Here is a 17499-nt window from a genome sequence, read left to right on the forward strand (position 1 = left end):
GAGAACTAGATTAAAAAGCAAGCCTGATCAAGACAGAAAATAGTGGTGGTCCTTTGGTTATAAACAAAACTATAACAAAATAAAAATATATAAAACTTTTTATCATCATATTTAATGAAAATGTATGTGGTAGACCTCAGTGCTAACACCTTCTCTTAGAGTAAAAATATTAATCTTTGGCAACATGTAGCAGGGTCCCTGCAGGGCCCTTTTGGCTCCTGCCCCTGCCCCACTGACAAAGTCACTCAAAGTCTGGGATTCAGTAACCCCTGGTGCTATTTATTTACAGGTTGTGCTCCCACCACCTTTTCACCATACACAGCTTGGGTTCTAGTGTCTACAGCCAGGAGGGCAGAGATATTGCTCTGGTTCCACGCCTTCACGCCTCTTTTATATAGCCCCAGGCTAATTGGGTGGGCAGCTGTCTCCCATTCCCCAGTTTGGCACAGGTTTTCTTTAGCTAGGTCCAATTTACTTCCCTTAATGGAAAATGGCATCACAGAGGGCTGAGTCCACAGTTCTTGCCCAGCACCCTGTCACACACCTCTCCCCCTTGTCCAATGGCCAGGTTCGCCCATCCGCATCCTCTTTTCCCCCCTACCAGGCAGGGCCCTATGGAGGAGCCCTCCCTCATCCTTCCGGTGACCTACTGGGCCTTTCTTGTGGGGTTCAGCCATCCTCGATCCACAGAAACCACATTGCATGAGGGGTGGATGCCCCAATAGCTCTCCTGCCACCCACAGGTCCTCACACCATTCACACCCCTGAGTATGTCCCTCTTCCCTTTCCCCCTTTGCCTCCAACAATGGTTCAGGGTTGATCCCATCTCTCCTCGGGTCACCCATTGCTTCAAGTTCCACAAACCCATCAAGCGGGGACTGGGTCTCATCTTCTGGGGGTCCCCTTCCAGGAAGTTCCTTTGGGCCCTTCGGTCCGAAGGCGGATACCTCTTCTATCCTTTACTTCTCCTGTCCTTTCTGACTCGGGCTCTGTTGTCTAGGGTTTTCTATTTCAGAGATCCCTTCCTTGGGGGCGGGAAGGTCTTCCCCTTTTCCTACCATGGGCTTCCTTCCCCAACTTCCTTTTCCTCTTGGGTAGAGGTCCCAGTTGGTCCCCACCACCACTGGGTATAGCAGACTCCCTACTACCCTGACCCATTTCCAACAGAACCTGCCCCGGACCTCAAGGGGTGCCTGGGCCATTGGGCAGTGCCTCTCACCCCCATGGATGCACTCCAAATTCACTTTGGCCCTGTGAATCATCCATTGTGGCTTCTCCTGCCCGCTCCTTACAAGAGAACAGGCCAAGGCCACGTCCACTAGACCCCACTGGGTTCTCCTCTCCACCATCACGGGAATGGTGGATAGTTTCTGCCCCTTTCTCTGCCCTCCAGAGTTGGTCCACCCGCAAAACTCTGCGAAGCCACACTCCCTGTCCATCCAGTCCCTCTTTCTATGTTCCGGTTGCCTGCACTGCCAGAAGATGAGTGGCCTGGTTCCAGTGGGAGCTCCATGGTTGTTCTATCTTTTCTCTGGACCCTTCCTGGTCAGGAGTTCCCTGGCTTTTTTTCCCAGTTTCTTCTTCCTTATATGGGCATCTGCCCTTCCTGGGAAAGTCCGCCTCTGCATACTCCTCCATCAGTTCTACCGCTGTCTCTGCCGTGCTCGGTTAGTGCCGTCTCACCCGTACCCTTATGTTCTTGGGGAAGCCATGTAAAAGCTGTCCTCGGATAAGCACAGCCATGATCTCCCCCCCTGTCTGGGCATCAGGTCTCAGCCATCGGGTGGCCTGTCCATTAACTTCTGGGCAAACGCCCAGGGCCGCAAACCCCCCGTCCGCCTTGCTGCCCAGAACCTCTGGCAGTACTTTTCAGTGGACAGCCCCACCCAATCTAGGATGACTGTCTTTAGCACCTCCTGGTCAGTTCCTCACTCCTGGCTGGGTCCTTACTCAAGGCAATATAGGCCGCTTGGGTTTTGCCAGCCAGGTAGGAAGCCAGCCACAGGGCCCAGGTTGTCCTATCTCATCCTGCCCCCATGGCTACCTGCTCAAAAGTGCCTAGGAAGTTATCGGAGTCATCTGTGGGGACCATCTTACAAACTTCCAAGCCCGGCACCTGAATGCTATCCCCCACCATAAGATTCACCATCTTTTGGAGGAGCTGCTGTAGTATGCTAGCCTGCTCTCATATAAAGTCTCGCATGCTCTTCTGCTGCTCGGCTTGCCAGTTAAGCAAGGCCTGCTGCTGAAACTGCTGAAAGGTTTGCATAGCCTTTTGTACCTCTTCCTGCTGTTTTACCCGCCATCACAGGGTCTCCTCCATCTCCAGGCTGCCAAACTCTTGCCCTGGCACAAGATCCCAGACAAGCCCCCATGTGTAGCAGGGTTGCTGCAGGGCCCCCTTAGCTCCTGCCCCTGCTGTGCTGACAAAGTCACTTGGAGACTCTGGGGTTCAGTAACCACTGGTGCCATTTATTTACAGGTTGTGTTCCCACCACCTTTTCACCATACACAGCTTGGGCTCTAGTGTCTACAGCCAGGATGGAAGAGCTATTGCTCTGCTTCCACTCCCTCCCTCCTCCTCTTTTTTTATAGCCCCAGGCTAATTGGTGGGCAGCTGTCTCGCATTCCCCAATTAGGCACAGGTTTTCTCTAGCCAGTTCCAATTTCCTTCCCTTAATGGGAGGTGGCGTGCTAGAGGGCTGAGTCAGCAGTTCTTCCCCAGCACCCTGTCACATAACACTACAAGAACATAAAACTAATTTCTAAACTGTGGGATTTCCACTAGGCCTGTGGTGCATTAGCAGAGTGGAATCAGTGATGTTTGTACAGTTGCCATTAACTTTGTAGCAAACTCTAGCTACTCTTTGCAACTAGTTTGCAATTCACCAAACCTCCCATCCCCACCATTAGCCTGTAATCAAAAAGTTATTAAAGATATTATTTGGTGCATGAGCCTAATATAGTTATCAGATTTATAGAAATACTAATGAGGGCACTTAGCTGTAAGCTGTAGGCACTTAAAATGACAACTTAAAATTACTGTGCAGTAGTACAATTTAAGGTGATCCACCACCAGTTAGCCAGGCGTCTTAAAAAACTCAAATTTTCCCTCCTCATATGCTCCCCACAATTTACACCCTTAACAGCTCAGCATCCCACTTTTGCATTTCCCCCAAGCCCCTCATTTTAAAATGCCTGGGGGGGAAAGATGTGCGATATACCCTGAAGGTCATCAGATATGGGCTATTTTAGGCTAACTCAAATGAACACACACCTATGGTAACCCAAAGGCTTTACTTAGATTAAAACCAATATTTAATAGATATAATACTCAAGAAGAGCAACACAGTAAAGGAGATTCTTGCAGCCATAAGCAGATGTGAGCAGAAATTGGACAGCAAAGCGCTTTCATCACTTAGCAAACTGAACTGATTTACACATTTTGCCACTATTTAACAAATCAATGGTTGAACTTCTAACAAATCTTAATTATGGTGCCATTACAACAGAATATATACAGAACAAAATGTCTTTCCCAACCAAATTAGCTAGCTATATTTTTTCCAAGCTTGAAGTCAACAGAAGCACTAGTTCTACTGTGTTGTTTTGAGAAATTTTCTCTCTTTCACAATCACAACGTATCAGTGCTGGAAAATTATAAAATGCAGAATACATACAGCAATAGGAAAGCTATATAGAGCTTTTCCCTAGCCTTTTTCCTGTGCCAATCCTACATTACATACTCAGCAAACGACTCCAGCTGCATACACATGCTTTCTCTCACATATATGTATCCTATTTCTTAGTAACAAACACCACAGAGAAACAAACCACCATATTCTGCATTCAGTCCACAAATGCCCTTTCCACTGATACCACAGGGAAATCTTGCACAATACGTGAGAGGAAAGTACGTCCCTAGGACTTGTGAGGAACTTTGAATTCATTATCTTCCAAAAGCCTGCATTTTATCATCATTTTGGTGGCTAAATCCTGAATTTTCTTATTCTTACTCATGCAAACCCAAATGCTGCCTGTGACCAAGGAGCTCAATGAGACTTCCTAAAAAGGGGACATTTCCTATTTTTTAATTTCATAAAGAACTTACTTGAAATAATAAAATTGATCATCAAGACGCAGTCTGGTCTTAAGGAATGAGCCTGGAGCTAAGCTTAAGCAAGTAACTGCTGAACTATGAACCCAGTTCTGATACTCTTTGGTATATATAGTTTTGGCCAAGCAAATTCACTGCTCTGTGTCTGACAGCAGTATTTATGAAAATTATCAGTATGTGTTTTACTGTAAGTACTTGACAAAAAGATATACATAATTCCACTCTCAGAGAGTCAACATTGAGTAAAACAACGAACGACACCTCTCATTAAAAGCAAAAAAGAAAAACCTTTCAGGAGCTTATAGGTCAAAGGATCAATAAGTTACAGCAAGCAAAAAAAGTTAGAAAGATTTTTTAAAATGACAGAATTTTAAAATGTCAAACTCAATATCTCAAAATCCACTTTTCAGATTTACCTCAAACTCGACGGAATAATTTGATGCAGTGCCAGCATGAGCAGGTTTAAAAGAGTTTGGTTGCAGAGAGAAGACACCTCTCCACAATACATGACTTGTCCACAGTCACAGAGGAAGTCAAGAAGATATAATCAGGCATTCCCAGCCCTGTATTCACACCTCTAAAGAAATTTTGTGCATCCAAAGAAAAATTGTGTTAACATATTTGTAAGCAAGGATGACTTTCCACTGGTATATATGTATTTAAAATTTAACAAAATAACATGTTTGATTTATTGTGGAAATGCATATTAGATGCTTAGAGTTCCCTTTTGGAAAGAGACCTTTATGGGAGACCCATGCTCTTTTAAAGAATGAGAAGTGGGGGAATGTTAGTACCTCCCCTTTAGACCAGTCTCAGCAAGAGGGCGTCACCTAACCTAAATGTCTCCTTTGTTCAGGGTTTATAGTCAGTTCAGCAACCTTGCAACTGATACTTTCAAATCTTCTGTCATAGCATCCTTTCTTCCAAGGGCATATGTCTTTAAAATTGTGAGAGCTAAATTTAAAGAAAATATGGTTGATCATGCTTCGCTACCCTGAGACACATCCAGAGGTCAACTACAGGTGCGAGGAAGTCTTTAGAGAGTTCTCATAAACCTTCAGACAAAAGGACAGATTCTTAAACTGATAATTTGTGCAATTTTTGTTGTTGTTCAATCATTAACAGTGCATTTGTTGTGATTGATTACATGTTTAAAGAAATCTTTTAAATAATTTAAATTATTACCTCATTTGTCATCTCATTCTGAGATTAAAGGTAATTTTAAAATAATTATAGAAAATACTGTGGTGACTATTGTGTCTTGTATCAAGAAATATTTTCATTGTCTCCGTTGGCGTCCACTCTTATGCTGTACCATTATTTTTGCTGTTACAACTAACTTTTAGGAGCCTGAAGATCAGTTCACTCATCCTCAATTAATTATGTTGAGAATGGAGACTCAACCTGGGCAAGTTGAGCCCTCCCCAAGACACTCACCTCCTCCCTAGATTCAGAGCCTGAGCTCTAGCACGAGCCTAAATGTCTACACAGCTATTTGTAGCACCATATCATGAGCCCAAGTGTGTATAGCTAGGTTCTGAGACTCGTTAGTATGTGTTTCTGCTTGCCATGTAGACATACCCTCACACCAAGCATTTCCTCTCTTTCTCTGCCTTTTCAAAAAAGCGCTAATCCACCATTCTATGGCCATGAGAAGAGTCATGTGATTCCTCACCCTTCCCATGGGAATTGGCAGCCAGACTTACCTTCTGCAACCACTGTTTCTCATCAGCCAGCTCACTATTCTGCAGAACTGCTCTGGGCTCAGTAAAATATAATTACCTCAACCTCTGCTGCTGGCATATGACATGGGAGCAGGAGGTGGCGGCTTTCATTGAGGAGGCAGGACGGGGCAAGGACTGGTTTCCCAATAGCAGAAGAGGAAACAACAGATCAGAGTCCCTCCTCTCTGATGTCACCAACTTGCTCTTTTCCCTAACACAATGCCCTGTAGTGGCTTTCTTCCTGGAACCTTAGAAATTAGTTAGTTCATTGCATTAACCAGGTAAATGGGCAGTTACAGTGATCCCAATTCTGCCCTTGAATTTGCACACACAATTCAAAGTGACTTCAAAAAGGTGTCGTAATGCAGGTGGAGTTAACATGATTATGAGAATGTTAACATTAACATTTCCTCAAATCAGTGTTTAAAATTCCAATCTCCTAGCACAAGGGGGTCCTGGTTTGTGACTGTGGCTTCCAGTCACAATACAAATAATAAATAACATGCATTTACCCATTTACCTTTACAAAAGGTAAAACTAAAAGGAACATTTTTATTGCCCTCTCACCTCTTCCAGAATAGGATAAATATAATGTCAGGAACTTTTGTGCTCCCATTGTCTGTGCTATGCCTGTTCCTAGAGTGAAGGCTGGGATTTTCAAGAGTAATGTTAATGGGCATTGGACACTTAACTCCCTTTGGCCCTTTTGGAAATTCTATCGTAAGTTTTCAGTGCTGTTATTTTGACACTCTCTGTTAGCAGCAGATTGACAGGGTAAAATTAAAGTATCATAAATGTATTTTTAACATTTCTCTAATGGCCATAAAAAATTGTGAAGTTGACATAGCTAGTAAATTACTTGTTTGGTCTTCACTAGAGTTTGGGAGATTCTTGAAAGTGTTCACAGATCATAACAAATTACAAACAACAATTCTGCCCTTAAATTTGCATGCACAATAACAAATACAATATAAATAACCATATTGTATTGACCACTGCTGGTCACATTCAACGTATTCTAGGCATCTCTCTTTTTTTGCCTCTACAGAAATAAATACAGATAAAAATATAACAGTGGAACTGAAACTCCACTTTTCCTCTTCTCTAGTACTCTGAGTAAATTTTGTCTCATCAAGGTGTGACCAATTTCTCATTAAAATACTTTTAGACAAAGGCAAAACGGGCATAGTCAGCTCTCAGTAATACTGACATAGATCTGGAGTAACTTCATTGACTTCAGTGAAGTTATACCATTGTAAAATTGGAGTAACTGAAACCAGAGGTGTTTTGCTTCACACTATTACATGGGGGCTTTGGGGAGGGAAAAAGCTTTTCTGAGAGATTACTCCTCATGTCAGCATTGCATTCTCTGGGCTTCCCATAGAGTTATGCCAAAGCTCTTTAATCTGGACCTGCAGCATCCCTCTGTCTTCAACCTCCAGGGCAGAGACTGACACAATTTGCTGAATTGTGCCAAAAAAGAATGTGGTACATTTATGACTTGGTCAGCAGTCTATGGGAACTTGAGTGTTGCCCAGTATCAAATCTCAGTGTAATTCAGGTCATCACCTTAGTTTATAAAAAACTGTATTAGAAAAACACTGTTTTCTGTGTGTATTTTTGAAGGGAAAAGCCTAATTCGGAAAAAAAACAAAGCAAAGGCGATCTCTTTATCTTCCTTCTGGTTGTTGATTCGATGTTTTAAATTTAGAAACTATTAATTTGATAACAAGAGTTACCTACATGGTTTGGAATTTAAAATATAGTGATGATTTTACAGCAATTGGTGTAGTTATTAAATAATGGAAAGAATTTATTAAAGCGTTATTTTCAATACAAAAAATTATTGTGCTTTCCAAAAAGATGCAAGACTTCAGCATTATATTTCCTGAGAATTACCAATTACTGATACTCTTTTTGCATATCTATTATGAATTTCAGCTAAATAAACAAAAAGAAAAGAGAAGGACAATGTGTACAAGATAAAAATATTCCGACTCATTTAAAGTAAGAGGAGCAATATGTTTTTCTCCTTCATTTTGAATGAAAAGCTTTAGCAGTAATGGGCCTTCTCTGTTGATCCACTGTTTAAGATACAATATTGTAAGTGATAGAACTAACAGCAGACCCTAGACCTCTATACTATTAAATCTGTCCCTCCACTTTGAATTTCCTGGCTTTGTAGAAACTTTTTCTTTTTTGGGGGGGGGGGGAAGGGGAGAAGAGATAAATCTCCATTTCTCATCACCATAGCATCTGAGCACTTCAGAAACATTGAGTTAATTTTACAAGTGATGGACTGAGGCAAAGAGAGATTAAGGCCAAAATTTTCAAATATAGGTGTCTAAAGTTTGGCTTCTGAATGGACTCAGTGAGAGCTCAGGTTGCTCAGAACCACTAAAATTCAGGGCAAAGGCTTCTAATCAGGATCTAAATATTGATTTACATGAGAAACTTTAGGCACTTATGTTTGCAAATGTTGTCCCCGCTCACTTGTCCAAGGTTACACAGGAAGCCTGAGGTAGCAATGAGAACTGAACCCAGATCCCCAGTCATATTCCTGAGTCGCAAGACCATCCTTCAACACTGCTATCTTCTTTGAAGGTATTCTGCCCATTAATTACAGATACACATTTTGAACTTTAACTCAAGTTTCATGATGTTTTTTCACTTGGAATGTTTTACTTTTCATAGTTAAGACTCCATTTTTGATGAGTGGGAGGTGTTTAGACTTCACCAAACACTATAGATAGAAATCATTGAAATGTCTGATTCAAAACATTTGGGGAGAGAGGAGACACATTCTGAACAGTGACAGGTCATGATAACATATTTAACTCTTTGGTCCCATTTATAACATCATAATTATTACAACAGATTCCACAGGCAGGTATCAAAGGGGGAAAAGTTAAAATTGTGTGGTTCTGTTGGGTAAGAAGTATCCCCTTAACTCAGCATTTCCTGGTTTTCTACATTTGAGTTTTGTGCACCATTGTAATGCTAATGATAAGAGGACCTGATATCTATGGGGACCTGAACTCTATATTTTCTATAATTTAATCAAGTTGTCTCAGGAATTTACAAGAGTAACTTAAACAATGTTAACTGTCACAATGAAATATTGATCAGAAGTGTTTTTTCTCAGATACCCTGGTACCAAACTATTCAGAGCTTGAATGATGGTCACCAATATCTGGAATTGCACCAAAGGAGACTCTTGGAAACACCTGAGGAACAAGGACTGGACTGCGGGGGGGAAGACAGTGCTGGACCCAGGCTAGAGGGATTTCTAGGCTGTAAAAGGAAGACCTGGGGTTTTTAAGCTGCAAGCAGGTGCAGCTTGCCCCTTAAGAGCCTGCCGCCGTCTTAAATCATCATTTAGGGTGAGAATTTGCTACTCATATCCAATCTCTCTAGTATATTAAGCTTAGATTGCATTTTTTTTATTTTCTAGGTAACCTGCTTTGATCTGTTTGCTATCCCTTATAATTACTTAAAATCTATCTTTTGTAGTTAATACATTTATTTTGCTTCATCTAAAACCAGTGTGTGGGAGTCATAACTTGGGGCAGAAAACTGTGTATATTCCTCTCCACATTGAGGGAGGAGGGCAAATTTCAGGAGCTTACACTGTACAGTTCCCTGTTCAGCGCAAGACGGTATAATTTTGGGTTTACCCTCCAGGGGGGGTGGGGGGAAGCGGGCGCCAGGCAGTTCCTTTGCTGAAGCCTTCCCATGCAGAGCTGATCTCAGCATCTATATGTCGCTGTAGCTGGGTGTGTCCCTACCTGTATTTGTGCTGGAGGGGGCTTGAGGGCCTGTTACAGCAGCTCAGTGTAAAGGGAGCCCAGGCTGGTGGGTCAGGTGGGCTCAGTGGTACCCCAGTTCCAGGTGGCACCCTGGGAGGAACCTGTCACAGAGGGGATTTGAATGCAGGTTTCACCCCACCCAGGATAGTGCCCTAACCACTGGAATTTTAGCTATTCCAGGATGGGTTGGTCTCACTCTTTCCTTTTGCAGCTGTCCTATTTTGTATAAAATACTAGATTATTCAATGGGTGAGGGAGAGCAACCAAGTGAGAAAATTACTTTATAGCCTGATGGTTAGGGCATTGACCTGGGATGTTGGCAGGGACACCTAGGATCTAGTCTCTGTGCCAATGACTAATTATTTACTCAAAGTGCAATAGCTTTAACAGGAGAAATTGAAAAAAAAACACCACCAACTACCCTATATAGCCTTGTAGTTAGAGCCCTCCTCTGAGTGGGGAGACCTGAATACAAGCCCTTGTTTCAGATCTGGGATCTGAACCTGGGTTTCCTACATACCAGGTAACTGCACTAACTACTGGACTATTGTATATAAGGGCAGCCGCAGCAGCTTTTCCTCTGGTGGTTTTGTGAATGACATGTAAATCTCCTTGTGACTCTAGCTTGGAAACTTTTTTTTTTTTTTTTTTTTTGCCATTTACCAAATTTCCTACTGTGCGGGTCCATCCAAAACTGCATTTTTTGGCAAATAAATTCTTTGTCTGAAAAATTTTGACAGGTTTCAGAGTAACAGCTGTGTTAGTCTGTATTCGCAAAAAGAAAAGGAGTACTTGTGGCACCTTAGAGACTAACCAATTTATTTGAGCATAAGCTTTCACGAAAAATTTTGCTGATCTCTATCAGTCATGTCATCTAATGATGATATTTTCCATTCCAACAGTCACTCAGGAGGATGTTAAACAGCAAATACTAATGTTAGACATTTTAAAATCAGCAGGTCTGGATAACTCGCATCCAAGAGTTTTTAAAAAGCTGGTCAAGGAACCCTGGGCCATTAATGTCAATTTTTAATATGTCTTGAAAAACTGGGGAAGTTCCAAAGAACTGGAAGTAAGCTAATATTATGCCTATATTTTAAAAGAGTAAATGCGATGACCTAGGTAATTATAGGCTTGTCAGCCTGACATGGATCCCAGACAAAATAACTGAATGGCTGATATAGCACTCCATTAATAAGGAATTAAAGAAAGGTACTAATTAATGCCATTCAACGTTTATATGTGGAAAACAGTTCTTGTCAAACCAACTTGGTATCTTTTAAAAAATAAGATTACAAGTTTGATTGATAAAGTTAATTGTGTTGATGTAATATACTTAGAATTCTGTAAGGCATTTGACTTGGTACTGCACGACATTTGGATTAATGAACTAGAAAAATACAAGATTAACATGGCACACATTAAATGGATTAAAAGCTGGCTGACAAAACTCAAAATGCAATTGTAAACAGAGAATCACCACCAAGTGGGAGTGTTGCTAGTAGAATCCCACAGGGATTGGTTCTTGGTCCTATATTATCTAATATTTTTATTAATGACTTGGAAAAAATGAACGTATTGCTTATTAAGTTTGCAGATGACAAAGATTGGAGGAGTGGTAAATAATAAAAAGGACAGGTCACTGATACAGAGCAACCCGGTTCATTGGGTAAACTGGGTGCAAGCAAACATGTGTTTTGATACAGCCAAATGTGAAGGTAAACATATAGGAACAAAAAATGCAGGCCATGCTTTCAGAATGGGGGACTCCTTCATGGGAAGCAGTGACCCTGAAAAGGACTTGGTGGTAACAGTGGATAATCAACTGAACATGAGCTCCCAGTGCCATGCTGTGGCCAAAACAGCTAATGTGAACTTTGAATGTATTAACAGGGAAATCTTAAGTAAGAGTAGGGAGAGTCTATTACCTCTGTATTTGGCACTAGTGTGACTGCTACCAGAACACTGTGCCCAGCTCTGGTGTCCACAATACAAGAAAGAGATGATAAATTGGACAGGGTTCAGAGAAGAGCCACAAGAATGACTGGAAAACCTGCCTTAAAGGGATAGACTCCAGGAGCTCAATCTATTCAATTTAACCAAAAGAAGGCTAAGGGGTGACTTTGTCATAGGTTATCAGTATATCACAAAATTTTGTTCCCTATCTAAAGGCTTGCCAATCTATCAACAAAGGTATAACAAGATCCAGTTACTGGAAGCTGAAATAGGATGCACATTTTTAACAGCAAGGGTCATTAACCATCCAAACAATTTTCTGAGGGGCTGTGGTGGATTCTCCATCACTGGACATTTTAAAATCAAGATTGGATTGTTTCTAAAAGATGTGCTCTAGTTCAAACAGGAATTAATTCAGGAATGTCCTATGTTATACAGGAAATCAGACTAGATCCTGGAAGATCCCAAACCATTTTGGTGTAAAGAGTATGTCACAGTCCAACATAATCGCAATGGGATTTACAAGCATAAATATGGGAAGCTGCATTTTGCCCCTAGTTTGAAGTTCAGACACTAGAATGGTGGGGGTTCTAGAAGTGCCTAGATAGAGATAAACCTCTTTTCCTTGTATGTTTAGACAGTTTTGTCTATCCTGGAAATTCCATGTGTTGAAAAGACAGGAAAAAGAGTTAAAAAACAACAGTGTGGCCTGATTAAGACATGTTGCACTAGTTTAGCATTCATTTTAACTTTTTGTGAGAAAACATGCAGTATTTAGTAATCCACCCAAGAAAAATGTGTTGGGGGGAAAAAGTTTTAAATTATATTTTTTCTTATCCTACTGCAAATTTCTCACAGAATTAATGTGGGATCTTCTTCCCCACAAACATGAGGCAGAGCACAATGCTGCATGGGTCTCAATAAATATTTTCTATCACATATTCCCAAAGAGAGGAAAAGCCTCCTTCATTCAAAGTCAGCCATGAATTTTGGCCTCTAGAAAAGCAAATGTTCTAATAATTGATTTGGGCCTGTCCTCTGAGCCTTCCCACGTATGAGAGTTTATGCCAAGAGCAGTGGTTCTGTGGTGGAAGTAACCGTGGGATTAAGAATGTCAGACTTTACTAGCACTTTAATGAAACATCACCCAGTTACAGTTGTTAGATCTTTTTCCCCTCAACTGAGCTGTGGATTGGGATAATTTTTTTGCTTGGCATCTGAAAAAGCTTTCAGTCAGCGGCCCTTCTACCTGCCTCAGGGTAAGAAAAGCCTCCTACCTCTATCTCCCATGGAGCTTTAAAATTGGGTCAGATTTCTCCTAACGCAGAGAGAAACTCTCTAACTTTCACTAAAATGAAGATTAGGGCCAGAGTTGATCCTGTGGCAGTAGCTAGTCAAGAGGAACCAGGGATGAATGATGCCATCCTGAGGGAAATACTAAATTGAAAACCATTCTGCATCATACTGCTAGCCTTCCCTGAGTCTCTGGTGGAGTTCTCTCTCTGAACTGGTGCACCCAGCACATTGCAGAGCACTGCAGAGCTTGTTCATAATTACACTGGTTCTTGAACATCCCCATAGAACTAGATAATTTTAAACTTATCTTTTCAACTAAATTTAGGACAAAAATGCATCTCTAATTTTTTTCACTTGATACAAAGTAACTTTTTCTTATCATTTGTGTTGTCCTTTACCACACTGAAAATGTGTGAGCAAAACAGATTCCTCTTGCTGAACACAGTCTAATTGAAGATATACAGGGCTTCATTTTCCAGCCACTGATAGATTCAATACTGGTCTCATGCCATTGGTTGCAATGGAGTTAGACCTGCTTTTCTCCATTTGAGATTAGAATCATGCTCATAACATCTAGTTTCTTACATTCTTAAAAAGGTAATATGGATAATCAAAATATGGATATTTTAGCACATAATTTGGGTGGAGAGAGGAATATTTTCTTACCTTGAGCTGTGAAATCATTTTTCTTATAAAGGCAAGGCATAATCTGAAACACATCAGAGCAGTCTCTGACTTCCCCTACACTGGTGAAAACGGGGAGTAACTCCACTGAATTCAATTGAATTACTGTACCACAGATTCTGGCTCTTTGTCTCTTTGCCTTAGGTGTATTCTTGTGTGCTGCTGAGACCCACCGGAGCATGAGGCAGGCACTGTGGTTTGAGCACTGATTTAAATAAATAGCATTTTTTGAAAAGCAATTGGGGGAGACTAATTATCCATGGATGATAGGTTTTAAGTCTTTTAGAGTCAGATACAGAGGCTGGAATTCTATTACTCACGCAACTCCTTAACATTTAAAAGGGAAATTACTTGCACATCCTTTCTGATCATACCATCAGAAAAGCTGGTAACTTTTTACCATTGTGTAGTGTAAACAGGAAATAATTTGTACATGTAATACATCCAATGGGTCTCTGCTCTCTCCCTCCTCCCCAGCCTCCATTAACCTCAAAGTGGCCACTGCAAATTTTATATTATTTTTAAATATCATCCTGAAAACTTACAAAGCTCTCCAAAAACTGCTCTAAACTGCAGATCTTTGCTATTCAAACTACCTTCGATGAGTGCTGAGGATGGAACACTGCAGGGGAACCCCAATGCTGTGAACAATGGTAGCCCCACTACACTTCCAATCTACTCTCAGACACTCTCTTCCTACAGTCCTGTCACCCACTTCTAGACTCAGCTACGTGTAACATGCCGTATTTTGTTCGATTTCCAAGCTTTGTGCACTTTGGGGCACACTGAGACCAAAGAACAGCCTTTCCTCCCCAGCTCCCATTAAGCATCTCGAAACCCAGTGTGGTGGGGAACCCTGCACTCTGCTGGTAACACTGATTCACTGCTTCAAGCTTTGCTTTCCAAGCTCCTTTAGTGAAACATTGCTTTCACCGCTACCTCTCTTCCCCCGCTGAGACAACTGTTGCACTGAAGTCCAGCGGTTAAAAGGTTGTGAAGGAATCTTCTGTGGGAAGCAAGCTTTAAAATCCAAAAGAAAGGCTTTTCTTTTAATTCCCTCTCAGTCTCTTTTTCTTTCTCTAACCCCCTGTTTCTCTCTCCCATCCCCCAATCCCAACTGAGGAGCTCATTAGGAACTGCTCTTAACTGCAGCACATGTGTGCCATCTACAGGCCTCCGATGCCAGAAAGATTTTACTCAGACACGGCTGTCTGAAATCTAAGAAAAACAGGCATGAAATATATTGTATTTCCCATAAACATTCAACCCATATCCTCCTTTAATTTTTAAATACTATGACTCAGAACATTAATCTACTGTCTGCAGGTAAAGTAAAGTTAAGGGCTATGTGATGTGATACATTGAGATTAAATAGACATGATAAAAATGATTACATTTTCAGTGAATTCCTCTACATAGTCACGCTCTAGTTCTTATTTTCTTCATAGCTCTAGGAGATTAGGATATTGTCCTGCATTCTAAATTTCTTACAGTTTTACTTCATATTTTGGTAATAAAGCAGAGGTTCAGAGCATATCCAACAGGGTTTTTTTCATAAATAGCAGATGAGATTATCATAGAATTGACTGGATCCACACTAGTTTTCAGGGGTAAAGAGTTTTTTTTATCTTGATAGGCACACACTGAAATGAGTTTTGCAAAAATATTTCTCTTTAGAGACAAATCTACCCATGTATCCCAAGCACTAAATATATGCTTCAGGGGCAGTATGCTCACCCCAAATTGAAATATATTGGAAAAATCTTTCTACCATTATACTCTTGCTAAACCACTAGAGAGAGGAAATTGGCCAGGTGATTGCTTACGTACAACTTTTTGAAGGTAGGCGTGAACGTAATCATTTCTCCATTTATCTTACATAACCATTAAAAGGTCTAAAAGGTTTCTACTACAGGGACCACATGAGGTGAAGGGAAAGCCTTGACAACAATAATTTCCTTCTAACTCCAAGACAAACTACACTAAGAGTCAAAAGGTGGGAGTACATAGCCATAATTTCAAGGTAAAAAACATTGCAGAGATGTTGTAATTATCCCCAAACCAACCATTCACTGAAATTCCTGGATTTGTGATGTTAAACTTAAAATAAATACAGTCATGTTAAGGTGTGGATATGCTCAGCCAAGGAACCCAAACAACCTTCACTGAAACTTTTAGTGACCCCTGATAATAATCATACAATGATGGTCAGCTATTTTAGTGTTTGCAGGTTCAGATTAAACAGATTTTTAAGGGCAGATTTTTTTTTCCAATATATTTCCCCACTAGCAAGTGGAGGTGATAAAGCCACAAAACTCTAGCTAAATACCTAATCCAAAACCCCTGACTCCTATTGCCTACACTGCTTCTTTCAGCCTTCTGTACTTCCCTGGAGGCTCCCCATGTGCAGAGGTTGGCACAGACGACGTGAAGTCTACAGTGGGAGGTAGTCCACCAACTCTCAAAATCCTCCGGTAACAGATATATAGCATACGGAGTGACTTACCACTGCTTGGTAGCTCTGCAGTAATGACAACCTCCATTGAATGTCTGTCTTTCTAAAAAGTAGCTGGGATCATTCAACAATAAAATATTTAGATCCAGTAAATAGTGAGCCAGGAACAGAGTTAATCAAACCTGTTAACTTGGTTTAACCACAATTTGGCCACCCAAACTTACCCTGCAAATATTTAAACCAAGTAAAAAATTGCTTTAACCCTATACTTTGAAATTGTTTTGTAATTAAGGTTATAAAGCACCCTGCCTAGGTTTCTCATATATCTGGGGGCATTATAGTGATGCTTTTCTTCTTCTGAGCCAGTGACAGACAACTTGTGGTCATTTAAAGATCTTCACCTCCCTGACAATTTTAGCAAGAAAAATTCATCAGCACCAGGTGTCTTGGGTATATTACACATTGAGGAATGACATTCCTCAATCACTAAAATGTCCCCTGCAATAGGATATAGATATGGTACTCTTTGCTCGAGTTCTACATCACTGTGCAGAGTTGTTGCACAATGTGTGTGCATTCTCTCCCAGAAGTAGATGCATTTCAGCAAGAGGTGATGATTGAAGAAATTCCTCCAGTGTTTAAAGATTGATTAAGAGGGCAAGGGTGCCTCCTTCTGTGAACAAGAGCATCTATCATCCCTTGCCCACTGCTTCATTTCCTTGAGTCACTTCATGACGTACAGACCCAATATGGTCAGATTGTGAACAGCAGCTCTCCATCCTGGCATTGTTAAATTCCCTTTTCATCCCAGCCCCAGTCTGTATCCCCTCGTTCACTCCGCTCTCCCTCACCTCATCTAGCCCAAAGCTTAATCCCTGTGCCTCTGCTCCTCTATACGAACACTACAATCCTGTCACCATCTCAGATGTGTGTATTTGCCAGCAGGGGCTTTACCCTGCACTATGCTGTTCATTTTCAAGGTGCACAGACTGCAGAATAGACCATAACAGCACATAGCAGCAGCCATATACCAGCTATGCAAAATCACCTGAGAATCCAGCTCCCACTTGGGCCTGTCAATGGGCACCCAAATTGACTATTTGCACACACACAAATTTTTGAGAGTCTTGACCTCAACCTCTCTGTGCCTCAGTTTCTCTTCTGTAAAATGAGGACTGAACGCTTACCCTCCCCTCAGGGGTGCAGAGAAGATAAATTCATTAATGGCTGGGGAATGCTCAGATACTAGTGATGTACAGCACAGCAAAGCCTTCAAATAAATGACATTCCTGCATACAAGACACATGACTTGTAACACTATCAGATGAAAAAGTACTACACGGTATAAATGGAAGATACTGCTGATATTTCTTATTGCAATGTAGTGTGTGTGTTTCTCCTTAAATTTTTCTCACTTTACAATTCTCCATCGACTTCAAACTTTCAGAACCTGAAACT

At 41.2% G+C, this 17499-nt stretch overlaps 1 long non-coding RNA gene across 1 annotated transcript in view; it reads right to left on the bottom strand.

The window, feature by feature from the left end:
- Positions 1-13670, bottom strand: part of LOC125641834 (uncharacterized) — a 63828-nt gene extending 50158 nt beyond the window's left edge. The window contains exon 1 of the long non-coding RNA XR_007358172.2: positions 13569-13670. This is a non-coding gene — a long non-coding RNA (uncharacterized LOC125641834). The remainder of the gene's footprint in view (positions 1-13568) is intronic.
- Positions 13671-17499: the final 3829 nt, after the last annotated feature.

Source organism: Caretta caretta, chromosome 8 (assembly GCF_965140235.1).
Source record: "Caretta caretta isolate rCarCar2 chromosome 8, rCarCar1.hap1, whole genome shotgun sequence".
In the NCBI taxonomy this organism is placed as follows: domain Eukaryota; kingdom Metazoa; phylum Chordata; order Testudines; family Cheloniidae; genus Caretta; species Caretta caretta.